Source organism: Phyllostomus hastatus, unplaced genomic scaffold (genome assembly GCF_019186645.2).
Source record: "Phyllostomus hastatus isolate PE091 unplaced genomic scaffold, TTU_PhHast_1.1 phas_scaffold_93, whole genome shotgun sequence".
NCBI classification, from domain to species: domain Eukaryota; kingdom Metazoa; phylum Chordata; class Mammalia; order Chiroptera; family Phyllostomidae; genus Phyllostomus; species Phyllostomus hastatus.
Genome location: NW_025334042.1, coordinates 25,285,803 through 25,309,595, shown reverse-complemented (window position 1 = coordinate 25,309,595; position 23,793 = coordinate 25,285,803). Strand labels below are relative to the sequence as shown.

Genomic DNA, 23,793 nt, shown 5'->3' with positions numbered 1-23,793 from the left:
GGTCAAACGCACCAAACTGAACACGGGTAAATTTTCACTGCGTATGAGTTAGACCCCAATGAATATGATTTTTTTTAAGTCAGGTGCTACAACACGAACAAGGACTAGTGGAAGAAAGTGGGGTTAGAGACAATGAACAGCCAGAAGTTTCAGAAACTGCAGCTGTTCTTTGTTTTCAGTGATTGTCTAAGACAGAAGGAATGAATTTGCTCATTTTTCTCTCACAGTCTGTGGCTTGGAAAAATGTAGCGACCTGTGAAATAGTTCTGTCCCACCCTGCCATATCTGATTCTCTGCTGCGAGTGTCCATCTGCCTCCCATTTCCTGAGCCCACGCCTTGGGAGCTGTTTCTGTTTTGCAGGCCCAGGGCCCGCCTGGGTTGCTTCCTGGGAGAATCCTGCAGGAGGGCTCGCTGTGTGGTGAGGTATTCATGGAAACAGCACACCGGTGTTCTAGCTGAACTGAGGGTTACTTCTCCAGATTACTAAGTAGTCTGAGCACGCTTACGCGTAAGGAATGGTATCTCAGAGCATTGTTCTTTCATCAGGAGTCACAGAGACCCTTGGCGCTCTCTCCCGCAGTTCCTGTCTATCTCAGCAACATGGGGCACAGTTGACCACTCCCTCCTTCCTGAAATTCTTTCTTCACTTGGCATCTGTGATGTTACTCCATCTTGCTTCTGCTTACAACTCACTTGTTCTTTCTCAGTCTCCCCTGCTGGATCCTTCTCCTCCTATTCCTGCCCCTAAACTTTAGAGTGCCAAGGGCTTTGTTCTCTGACCACTTCCCCATCTCCACTCATTCCTGAGACGATCTCATTCATTTCCAGGGCCTTAAATACTGTATATGTTGATGACTTCCACATACTTATCTTCAGCCCCTATCTCTCCCTTGCTTTTCAGATGTCTGTTTTAATAGACATCTCAGACGTAACATGTCCAAAATCAATTTCTTGATTTATTTTCTGAACCTGCACTTCTTCCATGGTTCCTTATCTCAGCAGTGACTCCACCAGTTGCTCAGTCCAAAAACCTGAAGCCATCATTGATTCTTGCCTCTCTCATGCCTCATATTTGATCCATTAGCATTTATCTGCAATCCAAGCATTTTTAATCTCCCACTCTTGCACCTAAATCCCAACCCTGCCACCTCCTGGTCTTCCTGGAGTTTCTGCAGTGGCTTCCTAAGCTGTCTTCCTGTGTCCACCTGTGTACTTCATGGTCTGAGATCACACAGCAGCCATAGCGATTCTTCTGCTTTTACTTCTATATACTACTTGCAATGGCTTCCCTGCAAACAGTATAAAGTCCAAGCTCTTAGCCACGTACTGTAAGGCCCCTGCTACCTCTCTGTCCCCATCTCTTCCTTCTCTGCCTATCTCTCAAGGTGTTTCAGCCACACCGGTGTCTCACTGTCCCTTGACACGCCATCCTCCTGCCTGGAACACTGTTCTCTTCCTCTTCTCCACCTCCCAGCCCTTCCTGTCTAGAATTCTTGCTCCTGCACTTCACTCAGTTCTCTTTCAAATACCACCCTGTTGGAACTGGCATCCCTGACTCACCCATCTGAAATATCACTGTTATTCTTCAGCCCCTTCACATGCTTTATTTGACTTCAGAGCATATATCTCCACTTGAAATTAGTATATGTGTATTTGTTTATTGCCTCTGTCCCCTGGTACATTGTAAGCTCCATGTAAGGAGCTTACAATGTAAGCTACATTGTAAGGACATTGGTTTGGTACTCAATAAGTATTTGTTCAACAACTGAAAGAATACATAAGTTAATGCTCTGGTACCCTAACATTGAAAATCAAAGAACCACACGCCCTCCTGGACCCTGACATACCCTTCCATGTGTCACACAATTTCATTGTCCCTTTTAAAAATTAAGTTTATTTTATATTTTTAAAGATTTTATTTGTTTATTTTTAGAGAGAGAGGGAAAGAAACATCAATGTGTGGTTGTCTGTTGTACAACCTCTACTGGGGACCTGGTCCACAGCTCAAGGTGTGTGCCCTGACTGGGAATCAAACCTGTGACCCTTTGGTTCACAGGCCGGCACTCAGTCCACTGAGCCACACCAGCCAGGACTCATTGTCCCTTTTTAAGGCAGAATTTCTAAAATGTTATCTAGGTGTGCTCTAGCTATTTATTACTCCTTTACTCTTTACTCTATTACAATTTGGTGTCTTTTGCTATCACTCTTGTGAAATTTCTCAGGGTCAATCAAGATCTGTGTTGCTGCTTCTGATAGGTACATTCTCATCCTGTCTTACTGGGTCTCTGAATAGCTTTAAGAACAGTTTTCTGTTACATTTGAAATTCCCTCCTAACTTGGCTTCCCCCTTCCCAGCTAGTCATTTCTTGGTCCTTTCCTGACATTCCCTTCTTTTTGGAACTCAGAATACTGAGAAGTGTGTGGGGTATGGCTTGAGCCCTCTTCTCTCTCTGTGTTCTCACCTGTTCCCTGTGCTTTAAATACCAGCAGTGAGCTGATGGCTCCCCAGTGTGTACGTACAGCGCTCACCTCTTCCGAGCTCCAGATCCTACGTCTGCTGCCTCCTTGACGTCTCTTCGGATGCCTCATGCCCAATGAAGGACTCTTTTTAACAAATTAAAAAATTTTTCCAACTACAGTTGACACACAATGTTATATTAGTTTCAGGTGTACAACATAGCAATTAGACATTTATATAACCTACGAAGTGATCATTGTGATAAATCTAGTACCAGTCTGACACTATCCATAGTTATTATATCATTGACCATATTCCTTACACTGTACTTTACATGCCTGTGACTATTTTATTTTTTTATTTATTTACTTACTTATTTATTTTCATTGTTGTTCAAGTTCAGTTGTCTGCATTTTCCCACCACAGCCTTCCCCCACCCCATTTGCCCCCACCTCCCACCTTCAATCTGTCCCACTTTGGCTTTGCCCATGGGTTCTTTATACATGTTTCTTGATGACCCTTTCCCTTCTTTCTTCTATTATCCCCTCTTTCCTCTCCCCTCTGATTACTGTCAGTTTGTTCTGTATTTCAGTGTTCCTGGTTATATTTTGCTTGCTTGTTTGTTTTGTTGATTAGGTTCCACTTATAGGTGAGATCATATGGTATTTGTCTTTCACCGCCTGGCTTATTTCACTTAGCATAATGCTCTCCAGTTCCATCCATGCTGTCCCAAAAGGTAGGAGCTCCTTTCTTCTTTCTACTATATAGTATTTGTACAAACTGATAATTTGTATATCACAATTCCCAAGGAGGAACTCTTGGCTCGCTTCTCTATCCCATCTACCCAAACCTGCCTTTCCACACTCTGTCTTGGCTCTCTCAGTCTGTGGTACCACCATCCTCCCAACTTCCAACATCAGAAACCTGGGTGTCATTCATCTGTAGTTTCTTCCTCACCCCTTCCCCAGCACTTTCAGTTCTACCTTCAAAATATATTTTATATCTGTCTTCTCTGTCTCCACAACAACTATCTTAGGCCAACATTGTTGCTCGGACCTCAATGATATCTAATAACAGGTCTGTTGTCACTGCTCATGCCACAGCAGAGTGCCCTGCCATGCTCTGATGCCACATGCTGCTTTCCTGTCAGCGCATGGTGGCCTATGGCACCTGCCTCCTCTTCCGCCTCGTTTTGTTCCCAGCCTCTCCTCTCTTCACTCCTTTTCAGTCCCCTGACCTCTTTTGGTCATAGCAGTAGTTTGGTCCTTGAGCACAATGAGGTATTTTCTGCTTCCATTGGCTTGCTTTTCCCCCTCCCTAGAACATTCTTTCTGTAGTCCTGCATGGCCAGCTCCTTCGTGTCTTTCAGGTCTCAAGTTAAATATCGCCCCTCAGGGAGCCTCCTCGGACCACACTGCCCAAAATACTCCCTTCTCTCATGCTGTGTCATAGGAACCTATTTATTTCCCTCTTATCTACTAAGCACAGTCAGTTATTTTTAAAGTATTTGTTAATCATTTTTATTAGAGAATATGAGCTCCCCAAAAGGGGACTTTTTCTGTTTTGCTCACTGTCCTCTGCACACAGCACGGTGCTTGGCCATTGTAGGTGCCACAGCAGCTATGCATGCGTGTTTGTGCGTGTCACGTGGTGATGTGTTTGACATGAGTCCTCGTCTCCATTGTATTAAATAGGGAAAATTGTTTTTATTTTACCAAAGTTTTGTATAGTTAATACATTTTGCATAATTAAAAAATTAAGTAGTGCTATAAGATGTGTCACAGAAAATAGCATCTCTCCATTTTCTGTTTGCCAGAGGCAAGTATTTTCAACCTTAGCTGATTATTTTAGTAATAACTTCTGTATTTTTAATTAATATACTTGTATTGTTACCTACCTACTTTTTAGTTTTGGGAATTACCTGTTGATGAAACAATGTGTATTTAGCTCACTTTCACTCACCCTACCCCTCTCCCCTTTGCACACGGACTTTCCCAACCCTCTTGGACCGGCTGCGGTTGTACTGGGATTCGGGCAAGGTCAACAACACACAGTGTTTACTTTATTATCACTGTGTAACACTCTCCACTATGTTAGCTCCCTAACATAGTTTGATTACTTTTCCTCTTAAGACTACTCAGCAGATATTAATTTTCTTTTAATTTTTGATGTTCTTAATAATATTCAGTCTCAGACTTGACCCCAGTTGTAAATCTCTTAATATAGCCAACTACACAGAGAATCTATCCAATTCATCCTTTTTGAGGAAATTTCTCCTGGAGCTTTCTGACTCTCCTTCTAGGTTTCTTTCTTGGCCCTCAAAAACCTAGGGCTCCCCCTTCTGCCCTGCCCCTGAGGACTCTGCTCACTGTCTGTGTTGGAGTTGTCAGTCGCTAGAATGTAAGGTTCACTCTGTGCTGATTCACTGCTTCATTTTGGTCGAGCGCATTCTTTAGTTTCTCATGGAGAAACAGTGTAAGAGAGGTGATTTGGGAGGGCTTACAAATCTGACAGTTCCTTCGTTCACTCTGGCCTTTAAAAATTATTTTAAATCCACCTGAGGATTTATTGATTGATTTTAGAGAAAGGAGAGAGAGAGAGAGAGAGAAAGAAAGAGAAATGGGTGTGAAAGAGAAACATCAGTCAGCCGCCTCCTATACATGCTATACATGCTCCGACCGGGGATCAAACCTACAGCCCAGATATGTGCCCTGACCGGGAATTGAGCCCTCTCCAACCAATTGGGCCACCTGGCCAGGGCTCACTCTGGCTTTTAATTGATGGTTTCGATGAAGTTTGTAATTCTAAGGTAGTCATCATCTGTTCTCAGAATTTTGAAGCCTCTGCCTTTTAGACTTGTTCTTGATAAGTTTCTGCCATTCTGACTTGAAATTGTTTGTATGAAACTATTTTTCTCTCTGGAAATTCCACAATGATAAACCTTGGTGTAGGACCATGTGCACTTAATATGCTGGAAACTTGACTAGCCTTTTCACTGTGGAAACTCCATTCTCCACTCCTCCTATAGCCTCGCCTCTGTCCTTTCTTTAAGTAGAAAGAGTGTCCCTCCAGTCTCAGGGAAAGATCTCCTTCAATTCTGGGAAATTTCTTTCCTTGACAATTACATCTCCATTTTCTTTGATAATGAACACCCTATTATAATGGCTGTCCTGAATTGGCCCCTAAACTCTTCATCTTTGCTGTTTTATTGCTCTGTCTGTCTGTTCAACTTTCTTAGACATTTTCTAAATTGTATTTTACATTGAATTTTTAATCTACCATCATTTTATTCTAAGAGCTCCTTTTTATTCTCTGAATATTTCCCTCTCTAATAACATCTTGTCCTTATTTCATGGATGTACTTTTCTCAGATCTCTGAAGCTGCTAGAATTTTTATTTTTGTTTCTTTAAATTTCTTCTTCCTGTGATTTTTTTCTCTCCTGTAATTTGCTTTGCTGTTTCTCTCCTCTAATTTGCTTTGCTGTTTCTCTGTTAGACACTTTCTTTAATATTGGAAAGTCTTGCTGTTCCCTCCTGTTTTAGAGTAGCTATCTAAAAAGAGGATGGGAAGTTCTTTAAATAGTGGATGGGTTTGGCAATTCTGGGCTTCATTCTAGGGTGAGCTGGCTGTTTTGTTTAGGAAACCCTGATGTTATTATTTTTAGGTTCCTTTTTAAAATTTTTTTTAGCTGATCAGACTCCCCAGAAAAAATATAAAAATATGACTAGTCAGAAACCTATGTAGAAGGCTGGGGGTTCTCAACATTCAGTGGCAATCTTTTGTGTATTCTCTTTTCAGTGTGGAGTCCTCTAGTCCAAAGATTCTTTGTTGACTCTCTGCGGAGAGTACCTGGCCAGTCTCCTCCCAGTGGGGCCTGGGGCTTCGGAGGCAGTCACTTGCCCATAAGAAGTGAGGGAGAGATGCTGGGGGTCTAACTAGTTAAAAAGCCTTTCAGCTAGTTCTCCAACCCACATTCACCCCCATATCCAGAGGAACCTGGTGCTGCCAGTCCTGCAACCTTTTGGGGGTTTTATAATCTAAATGAAGTTGCTTCTACATGGTCCTAGTTTTGGACTGAGTTTTCTCCAGTCTGCTCAGCCACTTGCCACTCATCTATTTGCCCTCCATCTTTTAAAATTATGTTACTGTCTCTTCTGTTCTTTTTGTCTTTATCTGTTTATGTTCTAGTAGTATTCGAGGGGGGAGCAGAATTAAATGCATGTGTTCAATGCTCCGTCTTCAAATAAAAGTTTCTCTTGACCTGAGGGTTTTTTTTTATTAAATCGTCACCTGAGGATATATTTATTGATTATAGAGAGAGAGGAGGGGCGGGTGTGGGGTGGGAGGGAGAGAAATATTGAGCTGTTGCTTCCCATACATGCCCTGACCGAGGATCGAACCCACAACCTAGGCGTGTGCTCTGACCAGGAGTCAAACCTGCAACTTTTTGGTGTACTCAATGCTCCAACCCAACTGAGCCACCCAGCCAGGGCTCAACATGAGTTTTCAGTTGTTGTTTATGAAGCATGTGATCACTTGTGTTACATGGATTTCTGTGTAAGCTGCGTGCGAATCTCCATCTCCCTTACTACATTTCATTTCTTTTACCTGCAGTGGGGCGGGGTATGGTAGAAAATTCCCTGCTACAAAGTAATATGGACATTCCCTTCTTCTCATTCTTTCCTTGTGTATAAGGCCATGGAATTAGAGTGTTTAAAGTCTCTTTGTATCCACAGGTTGATTTCACTTCCTAGAAAGGAAGATGCCCATGTGTCACCCATCTAGGAAATAGAGTCGCAGCAGCCAACTGAAGAAGTGCAGAATGTAAACTTCTCCTTGTGTTTGTCTGTCAGGCTCTGTAATAACTCTCACATCTTGGAAGTCCCAAATAAAATTGTAACCCACATTCCATGAACAAAAACTGTTAACAGGTTAAAATTTCTGATTTTTTTGCCTCTGGGCTATTTTCAACTGTTAATAGTTCAGCTTCCAAGCATAATTAGATTCACATTTTCAATAGCTCAAGTGATAGTTTTGAGCCAGAAAAACAGGAGAGATAATAGAGAATGAGTCTCTTTTATCCCCTCCAACCCTCCGGCAGGGATGGCCATCCCGGTAGCTGTCCACCAGGAAATGTGTCCTTCCCCTCCAAGCCGTGCGTGAGGAGATAACAGCCCTTCTGTATTTTCTCTTTCCTTCACGTCGCTGTTTCTCAGTTGGATGGGAAGACAGTGGGCATTGCATGTCACTGTGGTTTTGACTGGTGGGTTTGATCACTAGCCCAGTGTGCTCAGTAGTGGTTTGTGTAGTGACTGAGGAGAAAATGTGATCTGTGAAGCCAGTGACCTTGCGGCTCAGAGACCAAGGTGAGGTTCCTCAGGGTGGTGCTTCACAAGTGGAGTCGAACTAGAGCCACCCCCACCCCGCTCCCAGCTGCTCAAACAATCTCCACAGGTTGGGGTGGGGAACCAATTTGTCAAAGTTCCCTGGGTTATTGTGATACTGACTGGGGAACTATTGTCATAGGGACCAGAGGTCAAAAAGAAAAATCTAGGTCTGAAGCACTTGCAGAGCTCAGGAAAAAAATAGTAGAACAGAAACTGCACCTGGCACTCCTAGCCAGCTTATGCTTCTGCCAGTCACAGAAGCTATTTCAAACTCCCGCGGCTTTTCTCATATGTCCACACTACACCCTTTCTCCTCATTCTTAGATAATCTTGCTTCTGAAACCAGAGAGGAAACAGAAACCTCAGGGGGTACTGCCCCAACTTCTTTTCTTTCCTTCAGAAAAAGTGTGTGGGTGATAAGTGTGTACATGTATAATGCATATATGAATGTATGTTTGCACTCATCTTTGCTTTTCTAATTAAGGTCAACCCTTTTACCTTGCCTCCTTTTAGCAAGGGCCCCTCCCATGTTTTTTTCACCCTGGAGTCAGGAGGAGACATCTCAACTAGAGTGAATGCATCTGGAACCCTTAGCCCAAAGGCGTTAGCAGACGCCATGGGATGGGTTACAGAGGAGCAGGCTCCGGCTGGGGCCCCGAATACCAGAAGGAAAGGTCCAGTCAGGGTAGAGGCACCAACAGGGGAGACCAGAGAAGCGGAAGGATCTCTGAGGGAAGGAAAGCAAAAGAAGAGAGTCTTCAAAAGAAGTCATGGTCAGCTGTGTCAAAGACTGTTGAGATGTCAAATAAGGCGACCATGTGACATGGACATTAGGTTTGACAGTGTGCAAGTAAGTCATAGATGCCCTGAGCCAGAGCTGGGTGCTGGAGGGTGAGGCTGAACCCTCTAGGGAGGTGCTGGCTCCCCTGGAGCCCTGTGGCAGCCGTGGGGTCGGTCTGTGCAGTGGACAGGGCTGAGCAGGTCTTCATTTTTCCTTCTTGTGATAGCCTGTTGTGTTTGTTACTTTATTCTGATTACCAAAGCAGTATATACCCATTGTAAAACTTTTAAACATTAAAAAATTTGACTGAAGGTCATCTTCATAATCATATTCCCTCATACGTAACCACTGTTAATCATTTAACTATATCCTTCAAGATTTTTCTGTGCACATGCCACCACATACACACACTTTTACACATCCACTTTACAAAAATTGGTTTATTGCCAGATAGTCCGTTAAAGCTTGTATTTTGATATGTATGTTTCAGACATCTCACTACATAAGCAGAGGTCTTCTCCTGTGCTACAGGATACTCTCTGCACATTTGAGATTCATTTAGACATTTTTGCTGTCCCACACAGAGCTGCGCTGAACATGCTTGTACATATTTACTTACGCATCTTTTTCATACGAGGACAGGGATTTCTATGCGACAAGTTCCTAAAGTGGAATTGTGGGGTCAAAGGGCACGCACATTTAACATTTTGTTACTGCTACAGTGCCCAAAGAATAGGACTTTTCTTTTCTTTCTTTCTTTTTTTTTTTTAGGATGGAAGAACTTTGAGCCTGGAAAATGTCAATGAAGAGCAAATAAAGAGTAGGTTGAAGTCACAGGAAAAGTGCTGAATGTTCCATAGTGAGAAGGCCCGTGGCAATGGAAACCAAGACATGGGAGGAGCATTTAGGCTGAGCGGGGTGGATAGGATGAGAGGGGGCAGGGTCCTCAGTCACTGCTGCATCCCTGAACCTTGCCCAGCGCTGGCACCTGGCAGGCACTCAACAAATGCTGGTTGGTTGAATGAATCAACGGATGTTTGGTCAATTCAGCAGTGGAACTTCATGATGTTTCCATCAGAAAGCATCCAGTTTCCCACTTTCTCTACACAAAGAAGGTTAAGATTTCCTACTGAAACTGGTGAAGGAGGAGTTTGAGATTGAAAAGGCCCTTCTTATGTAGTGAATCCAGTTGCACAGGTCAGACAGGACTCCAAGTCTAGGCATCTCTTACCTTCCTCCCCAATCAGCCTGCAAGTCCTGTTGATTCTAAGGCCCTAATATCACTGGGTTCCATCTAATTCTGTTCATCCTCACTATTGCGACCATTATGTTAGTTCCAGCCTGAATTTTCTTGCAGCCTTGGTCTCCTATTTCCTTTTGTGCATGGCTCAGGACTCTCTTTCAGCTCCCAGCCCTGTGCAGCCAGGCTTCTGTTCTCCCTGGAGGGTCACTCGAATGTTGATTTACCTAAAGCCTTCATGAGTAAACTCCTTGGTGGTCACTTTTATATTTCCAAGACCTACTGTATTGCTTAGATCACTTTGCATGCTCAATAAATGATAGATACTATTTTCTGTAGGAAAGTCTGATGCTTATCTAGACTTGGTACATGAAAAGAACTAGGACAAAAGCAGGCATGATGAGATGAACTTACAAAGACCAAGAATTTAAGGCATATAATTCTTGAACAAGTTTCAGGATTATTACTCTCTCCCTAGGGAGAGGCAATCTGATTTAAGTGTCATTTGTATTATTATTTTGTAATTAGCATGTTAAATGCATATTTTGAGAAAATCTAAATGCCTTGCATATCTCAGGTGATTTGACTATAGTCAGGTGGTCTGTTTATTTTTTAAAAACTTCATTTAAAAACTATACTTTGTGGTATTTTCTAGAGTAGAAATGCCAGAACCTTCTTAGCTGCATCTGGCTAGCTAGAGAATAATCACATGATTGAAATCCCTGATGGGATTCTAAAAGAAATGGCCTTCCAATCCATTAAATAAAGAGCTCCCAAATTGGCCTGGAGCGTTTCCATTTGGATCTGCTTTGCATCATCAGGCCCCGCCCCCGTCTCCTGGGAGCGTTGTAGCAGGTCCTTACCTGCTAGCAACTGAACTAGAATTTCAAGTTTCGGGAATCGAAGTGGAATGAAAGAAGAGACAGGAGGAGTTGCTTTTTTTTCTTTTTGGAGCAAACAGCAGGGTTCAAACCTTCTAAAGCAGTCTGTTCACAGCTGAGAAGAGCTATGGTCTGAAGACTACGAGAATCATTTACATCCATGGGACCTTCTAGAGCGGTGCGTGGTCCTGGTGGGAGGGTTGCAGTCTTGTGGCACGTGGCACGGAGTCAGAGGTTGCTTGCTCTGGCTGCTCCCTCCCCAGCCGGATCTAAATTTCCCTCAAACAGCCACCTGTACACAGCACCTTCAATGTGTCCTCAGCAGTTAGTGTGGCCTTCACCCTGGCCACTTCTTCAGCAGAAAGGACTAACTGGGGTCGGATCTGGGCGCCCCTCTTCAGAACACTTCCCTGAGGCTATTGGGCTCTTAAAGGATGAGTGGAAGAGAGGGCCTCGCTGCCAAGGTGGAACTTGACTCGTGGAGTTTCTGCTGAGTAGCACCAGAACAGAGGGTAATGGCTGAATATATAGGCATTCAGTAATAGCCTAAAATAATATTCTGAACTACTCAAACTAATTCATTTGGAAGGGCTTTTCATCATATCAGTCTTTTACTTAACTGGTGGCTTAAAAAAGTGTGTCAATACATTCAAAATGTAAGGAATGGGAGTGATTTAGAAATATCTAAGTAATACAGTAGAAAATGCATAAAAATAGGATTTACATGTTTCTTGAGTTTTTAATGTTAGACTAAATTTATGTGCACTTTACTAATTTCTGTTCTTACACAACACTAATAAACTGCTATTAGCATCTTTGTTATTTGACATACTCCAAAGGCTAAATGCATACCCCTTTAAAAAAAGAAAGCCTTTTAGGAGGGGGCAAACACAACATTTTTTCTCTCATTACATAATACTTGTAGTTAATATTTAGTGTTTACTGTGTGCAGGTTCCATGCTAAACACATCGTTTGCCACAGCTCATTTCATCTTCAAAACAACCCTGAGGGGGTGCACTATTTTTTCGGTGCAGACACTGAGTAGTATAAGCTGCCCAGGGTCACATGGGCAGGCAGTGGTGGGTCTGGGGTTTGAATTCAGGTCTGTCTGACGCCAGCAGCTGGTCTTGTAGAAAGAAGGCATTCTCAGCAGGTAATTTTGGAGTGCCTAACATGGCCCAGGCACTATTCTAGGTGCTTGGGATTCAACTGCAAACAAGGTGAAATCCCTGCCCTCCTGGGACTCAAATGGTATAAAACAAGTAATTATTAATTATGTGCTAAAGAAAACTACAGCAGGGCAAGGTGACAGAATGGTGGCTCTATTCTGAGGCTACATTAGGATTTCAAGGATGTTCTTGCCGGAGGCAGGAATAATGAACAGAAACCTGAATAATGCAAGAGAGCAAACTACCTGAGACCAAGAAGCAGTACCACATAGTGGTGACAAACATAGCCAGCATATGGGCTGCCAGGTCAAATTCCCATCCTCCTGCTCAATGCTGTGTGGTCTTGGGCAAAAGACTTGACTTCTCTGTGCCTCTTCACTGGTGATGCAAAGCTAACAATAATACTTATCTTTATAGGGCTGTCAGTAAGGATGAAATGGGTTCACATATGAAAAGAACTTAAGATATAAAACAGGCACTAGAATTTGTTAAGTACTCTTAACGTATTAGTGTTAAGTGCTAGTTATTATCCAAGCCCTATGGAGTGGTGAGAAATAAGTAGCTGGTTTCTGAGTAGATTTTGAAAATCCAGCTGCCTGGATTTACTGAGGAATTGGGGGTCAGTCATTATGTGAGGGAAAGGAGTCAAGGATAACGCTGGGGATTTTGGTCTGGTTAATCTGGTGGATTTGAAGGCTATTTATCAAAACGGGGAAGACCTGGGGTGTAGTACAGTTCAATGTCTGTAGAAACTCTCTGATTGTTGTGTAACCACCACCATCAACCATTTCCCGACCATTTTCGTCTTGCAGACTAAAACTGTACCCATTAAACAACACTCCATTCTTCCTTCACTCTAATTTTGGCAACCACCATTCCACGTTCTGTCTCTGAATCTGACTACTCTAAGGGCCTCATAGTAGTGAACTCACACAGAATTTGTCTGTATTTGACTGGTTTATTTCACTTAGCATAATGCCCTCAGGATCCATCCACCTTAGAGCATGGGTCAGACTTTCCTTTTTAAGGATAAATAATACTCCATTGTATGTTTTGTTTATCCATTCACCAGTTGATAGAAACCTGGATTCCTCCCATCTTTTGGCTTTCAGGAATAATATTGCTATGAATATGGGCATGCAAATATTTGTTCAAGTTCCTCCTTTTCCTTCTTTTAGTATATACTGCATGATTTCCTAATGTACTTTTCATTTTGAAATCTATTGTTAAAATTCTCAAGGTCATAAATGTCATTCTGCAAAATGATTTTTAAGTATTTGCATTATACAGTGCCTTATAGTTGAATTTAAGCAAGCAACTATTTCTATTTCCTAGAGATAAAATTTATAAGATGAAATGATATGACTGGTAGTAGAACTTTAGCTACATTTGCCAAGTTGCCACCCAGAAAACTCCTACTGCCTGGCTCTGGGGATCTCTGTGTGTGTTCCGTGAACCTCTGCTAGTTAGACAGTGTTAACTGTTTTCTGTCAGGTTGATAACTAAAAATGGTGTATCAATTCTGGTTTTCCTTTGTGCAAATGTAGGGTTCACTTTCTGGGTTAGAGAGGGTTTGTAGCTGGTTACTAGGGGAAATACTGATTTGGTAAACACTCAGCTTGTGAGACGACGAGAAAAATGGCAGTCCCTGGGGTTCTTCTTTCTTAGACTTTCATTGCAAGGCAATCGCAGGCCTTCTTCTCTGTGTGCATGTGGCCAGCTTCTATGATAGGGTTTTCAGTTCTTCTGCTGTTGTGTGCCAAATACATTTTCAGTTACTTTCACAATTTCTTACGTAAGGTTCAAAAATCCAAAAAGTGCTGGAAAACAGTAGTTTCTGATCATTCATTTGGTGATAGAGCCTGACAAGTCTGAACTGATTGGATGGAAAAACCTGACCTCAACCAACGTGAAACTGTATTTTTTTATTTATCCTGCTTAAAGTGACCTCACATTTTTTGGCTGCAAAATAGAAAGGTGTTTGAGTAAGGGGTGCTCTTCCAGACCTTACTAGGGGTGCACGCACAGCAACACATACTATGTACATGTAGGAGGTTTTTTTAAGTAATTTTTAATTTTTCAATTGCAGTTGGCATACAGTATTATATTTGTTTCAGGTGTACAACACAGTGATTGCACATTTCTGTAATTGACTCGGTGATCGCCCGACAGCCCTAGTGCCCAGCTGGCGCCACACACAGTTCTTACAACAGTATCGACTGTGTTCCCTGTGCTGTGCTGTACCTCCCAGGACTGCTTTGTGACGAGCAGCTTGTACTTACCAATCCCTTCACCTTTGTCACCCTCAACCCCCCTCCCATCTGACAACAGTCAAAAAATGTTCTCTGTCGATGAGTTTGTTTCTGCTTTGTTGTTGTTGTTTTTTAGGGTTCCACATAAAAGTGAAATCAGCTGGCATTCGTCTTTCTCTGTCTAACTTATTTCATTCAACGCAGTACCCTCTGGGCCCACCCACATTGTCACAGGTGTCAAGTTTTCATTTTTCTGGATCGCTGAGTCATATTCCAGTGTACACACGCACCGCTTCTTCTTTATCCATTATGTACTGATGGGCCTTGGGTTGTTCCCATGTCTTGGCTGTTGTAAATAATGCTGCAGTGGATATGTAGATGCACATGTCTTTTTGAATTAGTAATTTGGGTTTCTTCAGATAAATACCCAGAGGTGGAATTCCTGGGTCCTGTTTGTCTCTTATTATAGCCTTTGTTTTAAAGACTATTTTGCTTAGTATAAGTTTGGCTACCCCAGCTTTTTGTTTGTTTGTTTGTTTGTTTTTCTGAACTACTTTTTCCATCCTTTCACTTTTAGTTTGTGTGTGTCTTTTGATTTGAAGTGAGTCTCTTGTAGACAGCATATGTAAGGAAGGGTCTTGTTTTGTTATCCATTCAGTCACTGTATGTCTTTTTATTGGAGCATTTAATCTATTTACACTTAAAGTAATTGCAGATAGATGTTTAGTTATTGCTACTTCATTACTCATATTTTTTACCATTTTTTTCTTCTATTTAAAGAAGACTCTTGAACGTTTCTTGTAATACTGGTTTGGTGGTGATGAACTCCTTTAGCTTTTTCTTGTCTGGCATTCTGTCCTTCGATTCTAAAAGATAGCTTTGCTAGGTAGAGTAATCTTGGTTTTTGCCATTTTAAGTGTTTTTTGCCAGTCCCTCAGCCTACAAAGTTTCTGTATCAACTGAAATCAACTGACAGCCTTATGGGAGCTCCATTGTAGGTAACTAACTGCTTTTCTTTTACTGCTTTTAAGATTCTCTCATTGTCTTTAATCTTTTGCATTTTAGTTATGTGTCTTGGTGTGGGCCCCTTTGGGTTCATCTTGTTTGAGACTCTCTGTGCTTCCTGAGTTTGTATGTGTGTTCCCTTCACCAGGTTATGGAAGTATTCCTCATTATTTCTTCAATTCCTTGCTGTCTCCTCCTTCTGGTACCCCTATGATGCAAATGTTGGCATGCTTGATATTGTCCCAGAGACCCCTTAAACTATCCTCATTATGTTAAATTCTTTTTTTCTTTTTGTTGTTGTGATTGGGTATACTCTGCTACCTTGCCATCCAAATTGCAGATTCAGTCTTCTGCTTCATCTACTCTACTGTTGATTCCCTTGACTGTATTCCTTCATGTCAGTTATTACATTCTTTATATCCGGCTGATTCTTTATTATAGTTTCTATGTCCTTTTTTATGCTGTTGAAGTTCTCACTGAGTTCCTTAATATCCTTATAACCATTGTTTTGAACTCTATATGTGATAGGTTGCTTTCTTCCATTTCATTTAGTATTTTTTGGGGGGGAAATGGGGGGGGATTTCTCCTGTTCTTTTATTTGGGGCATGTTTCTTTTTGGCTGGTCCCCTGTGTGTGTGTTTCCATGTATTGGGTAAAGCTGTTACATCTCCCAGTCTTGGTAGAGTGGCCTTATGTAGTAGATGCCCTGTGGGGCCCAGTGGTGGACTCTTCCTTCTCACCTGACCTGGGTGCTCCTGGTGTGTTCCTTGTGTGGGTTGTATGTACCCTCCTGTTGTGGTTGAGCCTTTATTGCTGTTTGGAGGGATTGACCCTTAGGCTGACCAATTGTCAGGACTGGCCATAACTACAGTGGAGGAGCTGTTGTGTGGGTGCTGACCCTCTGTACCACAGTTCACTTTAGCAGGGTCTGGTTCCTTCCTAATTCTCCCCTTGAGTGTGTCATTGGTGGACGTGGTTGGGTGGTAGTCTGGTGTGGTTTGAAGCTGCCCTCCATTAGGGTATATTGGCTCAGGCAGAGGTGAGCTGCTGCCTGTGCCCTGACCAGGGCCAGCAGGTATGAGTTACAAAGTAATCTGCAAATGGCTGCTACTTGTGCAGGTCTTGGAGGTGCCCAGGAGAGGCTAATCTGAGAACTAGGCCAACTGCCGCCAGTCCTGGAGTTGGGGTTGCTTAGCAAGAGGCACAGAACATGCTGAGGTCAGATGTCTCTTGTTCAGGGTTTGTAAATCTTTTAGAGATTTTAGAAGAGTCTGTAGCATGAGCCAAGACAGTGTTTGTATGGAAAAGCCACTAGATAGGACTTGGGTGGGCAGGAAACTGGGTGGGGTAGGGTCTCAGAGAATCACTTGGGTGAAGCTAACAGTGTTAGCCAGGTTGATGGAAACTCAGAAATGTTGCCAATCTGGGCCTGCAGGGGTGTGGTGGGGGTTGCTCAGCAAAGGTCGATGGCTTCTGTCAATACTTATTTCTGGGAGAAAACTACCCTTCCTGCCCTCTTCCTGAAGCCATATAATTCAGTTCCTCCCAGTAGGTCCCTGGTGCCTTTCAAGCTGCTGCCCCAGCCCTGGAGCTCAGAGAGAGTGAGTCCATCAGAAGGTAAATCCATGTGGGCCCTTTAAGAGGATGGCCACCTCCAGAAACCCTCAGTCTTACTCAGCCACTATTCCTGCTGGTTTTCAAGCCAGGAATTTTGGCTACTTCCTGTTCTGGCACCGGAACCCTAGGCTGGGCACCTCATTATTCTTTGCAGTTGAGCTATCTCTCCCGATTTTCAACCTGCCCATGTGTGTGCACATGTGCATGTACATGTGCATGTGTGTGGCACCAGTCCATTCCGTACCTCTGCCCCTCCTACCAATCTCAGTGTGGCTTTTCTGTATTTCCTTAGTTACAGGACTTCTGTTCAGCCAGGCTGCAGGAGGTTCTCAATGATGGCTATTCTGTCATTTAGTGTAATTTCAAAGTGGTCATGGGAGTAGGCAAGTACAATGTTTACCTGCTCTGCCATCTTGACCAGAAGCCTCTCAAGATTTTCTTTTGAATTCTGAAGAATGCTGAGTTCTGAAACACAAAAGGCTTGGTTGGCATCAGAGGTGTTGGAAAAGGGAATGTGGACTTACGGTTTTTTCCCCTCTTGCATTTCTCTGTTCTCATCCCTCCCAGGCTTCAGAAACTGACTTTGAAATCAGGCCTGCTCTTATAGTTAAGCATGACTCACATGTGCTCTGAATTTAAAGACAATAGAAATTTAAGAGTGGTGTCTTCTTTCACCCCCAGAACACATATAATCAGTATAATCTGGGAACTGGCAGGTCAGTAACTAGAACGAATTTTGGCTTCGCTGTAGCCAGATGCAGGTTTGGGGTAGTGTTCAAGAGGGAACCCTGAGGGTCTTAGGAGACCTGAACCAGTTGAACTGTGAAGTGCAAGTGATAGCTTTCCAAGTTGTTTTTGGGACATATTTCTGTAATTAATACCACTTGTCCTTTTTAGAACATCAGCTGCCTTAGCCAAGCTTTTAAAAAGCAACACTAAATGAAATGAAATGAAATCACTGTTTAATCATATAATTGGTTATCATTAATGTTATTAAATTTAAATAAGTACTGTTTATTAAAATAATAATGGAAATGGAAAAGTTGACTCAAACTCGTGGAATTGCAGGGGGGCCCTGAGTAGCCAAAACGACTTTGGAAAAGATGAATAAATTTGGAGGACTCCGATTTCCTGATTTCAAAACTTCTATAAAACCACAGACATCAAAACACTGTAGTGCTGGTGTGTGGACACACATATAGACCAAGAGAATAGAACTGAGAGTCCAGGAGTAAATCTACATATCTGTGGCCTTTCGATTTTTGAAAGGGTGCCTGGTACATTCAGTGAAGCAATGAGTCTTTTTCACAAATGGTGCTCTGACCACTGCATTTGCACGTGCTACAAAGAATGACATTGGGCCTCTGTCTCACATTATGTACAAAAGTTAACTCAAAATGAATCAACAACCTAACTATAAGAGTTTACCATAAAACTCATAGAAGAAAACTTAGAGGTAAATCTTCATGACCCTGAATTTGGCAATGATTTTTAGATATAACACCAAAAGCATGAGCAATAACAATAGATAAGTTGGACTTTATCAAAATTAAAAACTTTTGTTCATCAAAGGACATTATCAAGAAAATGAAAAGACAGCAGAGTGGGGAAAATATTTGAAAATTATATATCTGTAAGGCTTTAATATCTAGAATATAAAGAACTCATGCAACTCAACAAAAAGACATCCTCATTGAAAACTGGACTAAGGATTTGATTAGACATTTCTCCAGGAAGATACACAAATGGCCGGTAGCACCTGAAAAGTTGCTTAACATCATTTGAGGTTATGGAAATGCAAATCAGAACCAAAACACCACATCATACCTGCTAGAACAGCTAAAAAGAATTTTAAATCAGAAAACAAGTATCAACAAGGATCTTAAGAAATTGGAATCCTCATACCTTGCTGATGGGATTGTAAAATGGTGCAGCCATTATGGAAAGTAATTTGACAGCTCCTCAAAAACTAAACCTAAAATTACTATATGACTCAGCAATTCTGTTCCTTGGTTTATACCCCCCAAAATTGAAAACAGGACCTCAGATATTAGCATGCCATTGTTCGTTGCAGCATTATTCACAGTAGCCAAAAGGTGAAAACTGCCTGAGTGTCCTACCAGTAGATGAATGAATAAACAAAATATGGTATATGCATGCAATGGAATATTATTTAGCCATAAGGAATGAAGGAATGATATTCTATAAGGAATGATACATGCTACAACATGAATGAATCTTGATACCATCATGCTATGTAAAATAAGCCAGAAACAAAAGGGCAAATATTGTATTATTCTACTTACATGAAATATCTAGAATAGGCAAATTCATAGAGACAAAAAGTAGGCTAATGGATTGAGGGGTGGGGAATTTGGGGAGTTATTGCTTAATGGGTTACAGAGTCTCCGAGGTGATACAAAAACTTAGAAGTAGTGGTGGTTGCACAACAGCGTGAGCGGAACTAATACCACCAAATTGCACACAATTATTGAGGAAGGGCGAGGGTTAAGGGAAGAACAGTGCATTAGAGGAGTTAAAACAACACTAAACATCCCTGGAAATGTAATAAGATGGAGAAAAGTATGCTTACCAGAGATCTTCTCGGGGGTGTTCGTATTATTTGTGGATGGAAGAAGCCTTTAGAGTAATCACTTAGGGTAGGCCTGGGAAGGTGAGATGCTGAAGGGACTCACTGTGCCCCTTCGGTTCTGCTGTGGAGTCTTTTGTGTTTGGGTGGGAGCCTGTGTCTGTTTGATGTGCTACTGGAGGAGTAGTGGGCAGGGTGGAGAAGAGACTGAGTCCCTTCTTTTTGTAAACATTGTCCAAGTATTTGAAGGATACAGTCATGAAGGGCTACTGTATTACTAGCCTGCTTTGTGTGTGGACGTTATCTCAGTGTGGCCCAGTGCAGGAGGTTTCTGGAAACATAAAAGCTCTCATCATTATGTAGGTAATTAAATTGCATTCTGAGGAAATGAAGAGCACTAGTAGCTTTTCAAGGGTGACAAAGAGCACTTTTGTCTTTTCTCAGGATGGGAAAAACAGAATTCTAATGGAAATCATCAACTTGAATTTGGAGTTTGCACTCCAGAAATGATTGGAGGGGAATGCCTCGTTTTTTCAGTTAAGTGTTATGGTCACTTGGTTTATATGCCAGTAACAAGCTGGGGTCAGGAACTGGTCCGTCCAGATTCAGAAAAGAGGAAACGTTTCCTGATTCACATCTGTTTTTATTGAAAGTAGTAGCCAAGAGTGCTTAGGACATTGGGGTCATTCAAAAATATTGGCTGGATAAATGTTACCTTTTTCTGTGTTTTAATTTATTTCATTATTGAAAAAAGGGGTGAATGACAAAGATAGCCAAAGTAAAAAAGTAGCATGGAAAAATTGGTGCGTAGCAATAAATATTAAGGATGCCAAAATATATTCAAGATTGAAGTAAAAAGTAATATTAGCTAATACTTATATAGTATGTATCAGTTTTCAAGTCATTTTTACATATGTATCCACAATGTATTCTCCACAAAGACTTTCTGCTGTAGGTATTATAACATCCAATGTATTAATGAGGTGACTGAGACTCAGGGTTAAGTGATCTGTTTGAAGCCACAGGGTTAGACTGTGTAGAGGTCCTGTAACTCAGATCCACTGCCCTGTGTGGTAAAATACAGCCATCTCAGCCTCGACAGAAAGTCTCCTGTCCTTGTGTGTTATGTTTCATTATTAACTTTCTTTTTGTTAATAATGACTCTTTGGCCCCATTTTAGAATTTAGTATCCCATTTAATGTTTTAGTACCTATAGACTTACAACCTCTCTATGATAGACTTTTCCCTACCTGTCACCAAATCTCATAGATCGTGTTAAACTGAGGCCAGAGAAAGAGATGTTGAAATCTAGAAACTGAACATGACTACCACAGGCCGGATCGCTCAGTTGGTTAGGGTGTCATCCAGGGTTGCGGGTTTGGTCCCTGGTCAGGGTGCATGCAAGAAGCAACCAATAAATGCATAAATAAGTGGAACAACAAATTGGTATTTCTCTCTCATTCTCTCTCTCAAATCAATAAATTAAAAAATTTAAAAAATTAAATTAGACTACTGCAGTATGATGTGAGGCCTTGAGGGACAGACTCAGCTGTAAGTAATGTGGGGAGTGAGACTGGACAGACCTACATAACATCTGGCAAGTATGGAGTGATGGGAAATGGTGGCTCAAGTGCATGGCTGTTTTTAGAGTAGTGGTTGGAAGTGCTGGCATTCGAGTCAAAGATTGCACGTACTCTGAGACCAGTTTTCAGAGTCTTCTAGTCACGTGGGGAAAGAGAGTTTCAGGTACAGGACTGTCTGGCAGATCATTAGACATCTTGCCCAATCTGGATATGTGAGTACATCCTTATTCCCAAGGCGATGTGGGCCATTCCTTTGATATTTCCTCAGTTGTGCATTCACTGGACCGTGGAAGTCCTGAGAACAGTTTTCTACACTTTCTTCATCTTGGTATTTGTACTCATATCACCTAGCTCATATCCATTTATATATCTTGAAAACTTTTTCATTAGTTCTAATTGTGAACAGTATATCAAATTTCACTGCTTTGTACTATCATTATTTGTTTTTTAAGATATGTTAGTCCATTACTTGTTATTTTTTTTTTTACTTATACTTACAGTACTATCTTAATTCTTTATCAGCTTAGATTTAGCATTGGAGGCCCCTTAGAATTATTCACAGCAGCTGAAGAGACAAATTATTGTATTCAAAAAATTTATAATCTGACAGATTCAGGTTCCTATTGTGTCAGTTCTTGTGTTTGACTTCAGGCAACTAATAATCTTGAATTTTTATCATTTATGAAAACAAGGATGCAAACAGGGTTAGATAAGATCAGACATTTGGAAGTGCCAGGCACACACACACACAAAAAATACTCAGGAAATTACTCTTTTTCCTATCTCTGGGTCTGTGTACATTAATTTATATTTATATAGTGTTTTATGTTTTTACAACATGTTTTTGAGTTGTCATTTGTATCGTTTACACAACCCTGTCAGATAAACTGGGAGAGTAATTTTATTACCAGCTTCAGATAAATAAACTGAGAATAAGTTATTGCCTAGGATCATGCAACTCAGTTGCAGAATCAGGACTTGAAGTCAGCCAGTCCCCTTAACCCATGCCCCGGTCTGTTTTCCACATATGTTCCTCATATGTTCACCACATCTCTGATCTTGCCAGTGGCCACCAGCCACCAGGATAGTTGTGTCAGTCGGACCCAACCACCGCCATGCCAGTGCTGTCAGTCAGGTGACATGCGGATGTATAATTCTGATCGCATTTATTGCTAGAGTACTACTTATCAGGCACCTTGGTTTTTACTCATGAATTTTGAAAGGTCACTTTGTGTTTCCTGGTAGATAATATATTGTCTTTGCTATAAAACTGTAGATAGTGGATTTTTTAAATAGGTTGTTTCCTGACATACACTAGGCATTGAGTGTTTGTCAAACCTGACTTTGAACTGTGCTCTCATTGTGCATGCATACAAAATTCCAGTGATGTGTCAGCACCAAAGCTTTCTTATATCATGTTAGAGCAGCTAGTTTTTAGTTCTCTAGTCAGTTTCTTGATGACCAGATAACATAGAGGTCCCAAATATTTTTTTATATTCCAAGTGCCCAAATTAAATGAACTAATCATGATGCCATTCAGGGTGGTACCTCTGTTGTATAAAGCAAGGCATTGCGACAGTATTAAAATACATTAAAAACATTTTTAAATATGTTTATTGATTTTAGAGAGAGAGGGAGAGAGAAGCATCGATGTGAGAAACATCCATTTGGTTGCTCCCATACATGCCCCAACCAGGAACCAAACCCGCACAACCTGGGCATGTGCTCTGACTGGGGATCGAACCTGCCACCTCTTGGTGTGTGGGCTGATGCAATAACCAACTGAGCCACACCAGCCAGGGCTCTAAAAGTATCTTCTAAGGTAGTACATTAAAAAAGGATTTATGTGAAGAAATAACATGTTTCCCTTCTTTAAATTTTTTCCCTTGATTCTGTCTCTCTTTTAATAAAAAGCCTTCAAAGTATCACCTTGATTTTGACTATTTTATTTTTGCTTAGAAATGAACTTTGCAGCTGTGCTAGATTACCAGAAATGAGAGTGTCTGAAAGTAACTGGAGCCCTTTGGTGGTGGGAGTATGATGATCACGTTTGTGTCGTAAATCACGCGGGTCTCTATTCTATATTAGGTCATGAGAGCAACAACTGCAGCTTTTTTCTTCCTAGATGATGTTTCGATTAAGCTGTTTCTGTTTTTATTCACAAATTTACAGTTTCTCCTCTGTGTTGACATTAACCAGTAAATCTATTAGTTCCCATTACCAGCAGAGTAGCTAACACTATGGTTTTATATTTTCTCTCACAAATCCTTTCAAGCTGCGTATATGCCTTTAATTTGATAGACTATCTGAGTGATAGATCTTGTTTCTCAACTCTGTCTTTAGGCAAAATGTATACTTTTAAAAGCTGTCCTTTCATTAAAAAAATAATAAAATAAAACAATGGCAGGTTTGTTTTATCGATTGACCCTAAATACATAATACATAAATTGGCCATCTAATTATAAAGTGAAACAAAGGTAAAATGCAAAAGTCAAGTCACTCTATCAGATTTACAATACTCATTAAAAAAAAATCAGCAGAATTGTAGTATTGTTTCATTGACTTGCCAGTTCTGCCAGAAAACCTCGCTGTATCATAAACACCACAGATATAATTTTTTCAATATATTAAGTGCTATAAAATGGTTAGGTCTTTTCTTCTTAATGTAAACCAAGCTGCAAAACACCAATTTAAAACACATTCTCATAGCCACTAGTATAATCACAAGTTAGCACATTTTAAAGGTGGTCTGCAAGGACGTAATTACCGTGGACAACTGTTGCTCCAGTGCTAGAAACAGCCAGCCTGGGACATTGCAGCTCTCTCA

At 41.3% G+C, this 23,793-nt stretch overlaps 1 protein-coding gene across 4 annotated transcripts in view; it reads left to right on the top strand.

Annotated features, from left to right (window-relative positions):
• The window catches only part of ANO6 (anoctamin 6), a 192,765-nt gene that overhangs the window by 52,509 nt on the left and 116,463 nt on the right, over positions 1–23,793 (top strand). The window contains exon 1 of one of the 4 annotated variants that reach the window (XM_045829294.1): positions 10,796–10,927. The exons of the other annotated variants lie outside the window; for them this stretch is intronic. The gene's annotated coding sequence lies outside the window, so the exon portion shown is untranslated. Of the gene's footprint in view, positions 1–10,795; positions 10,928–23,793 lie in introns of those variants that run through there. 4 annotated transcript variants of the gene reach the window in all.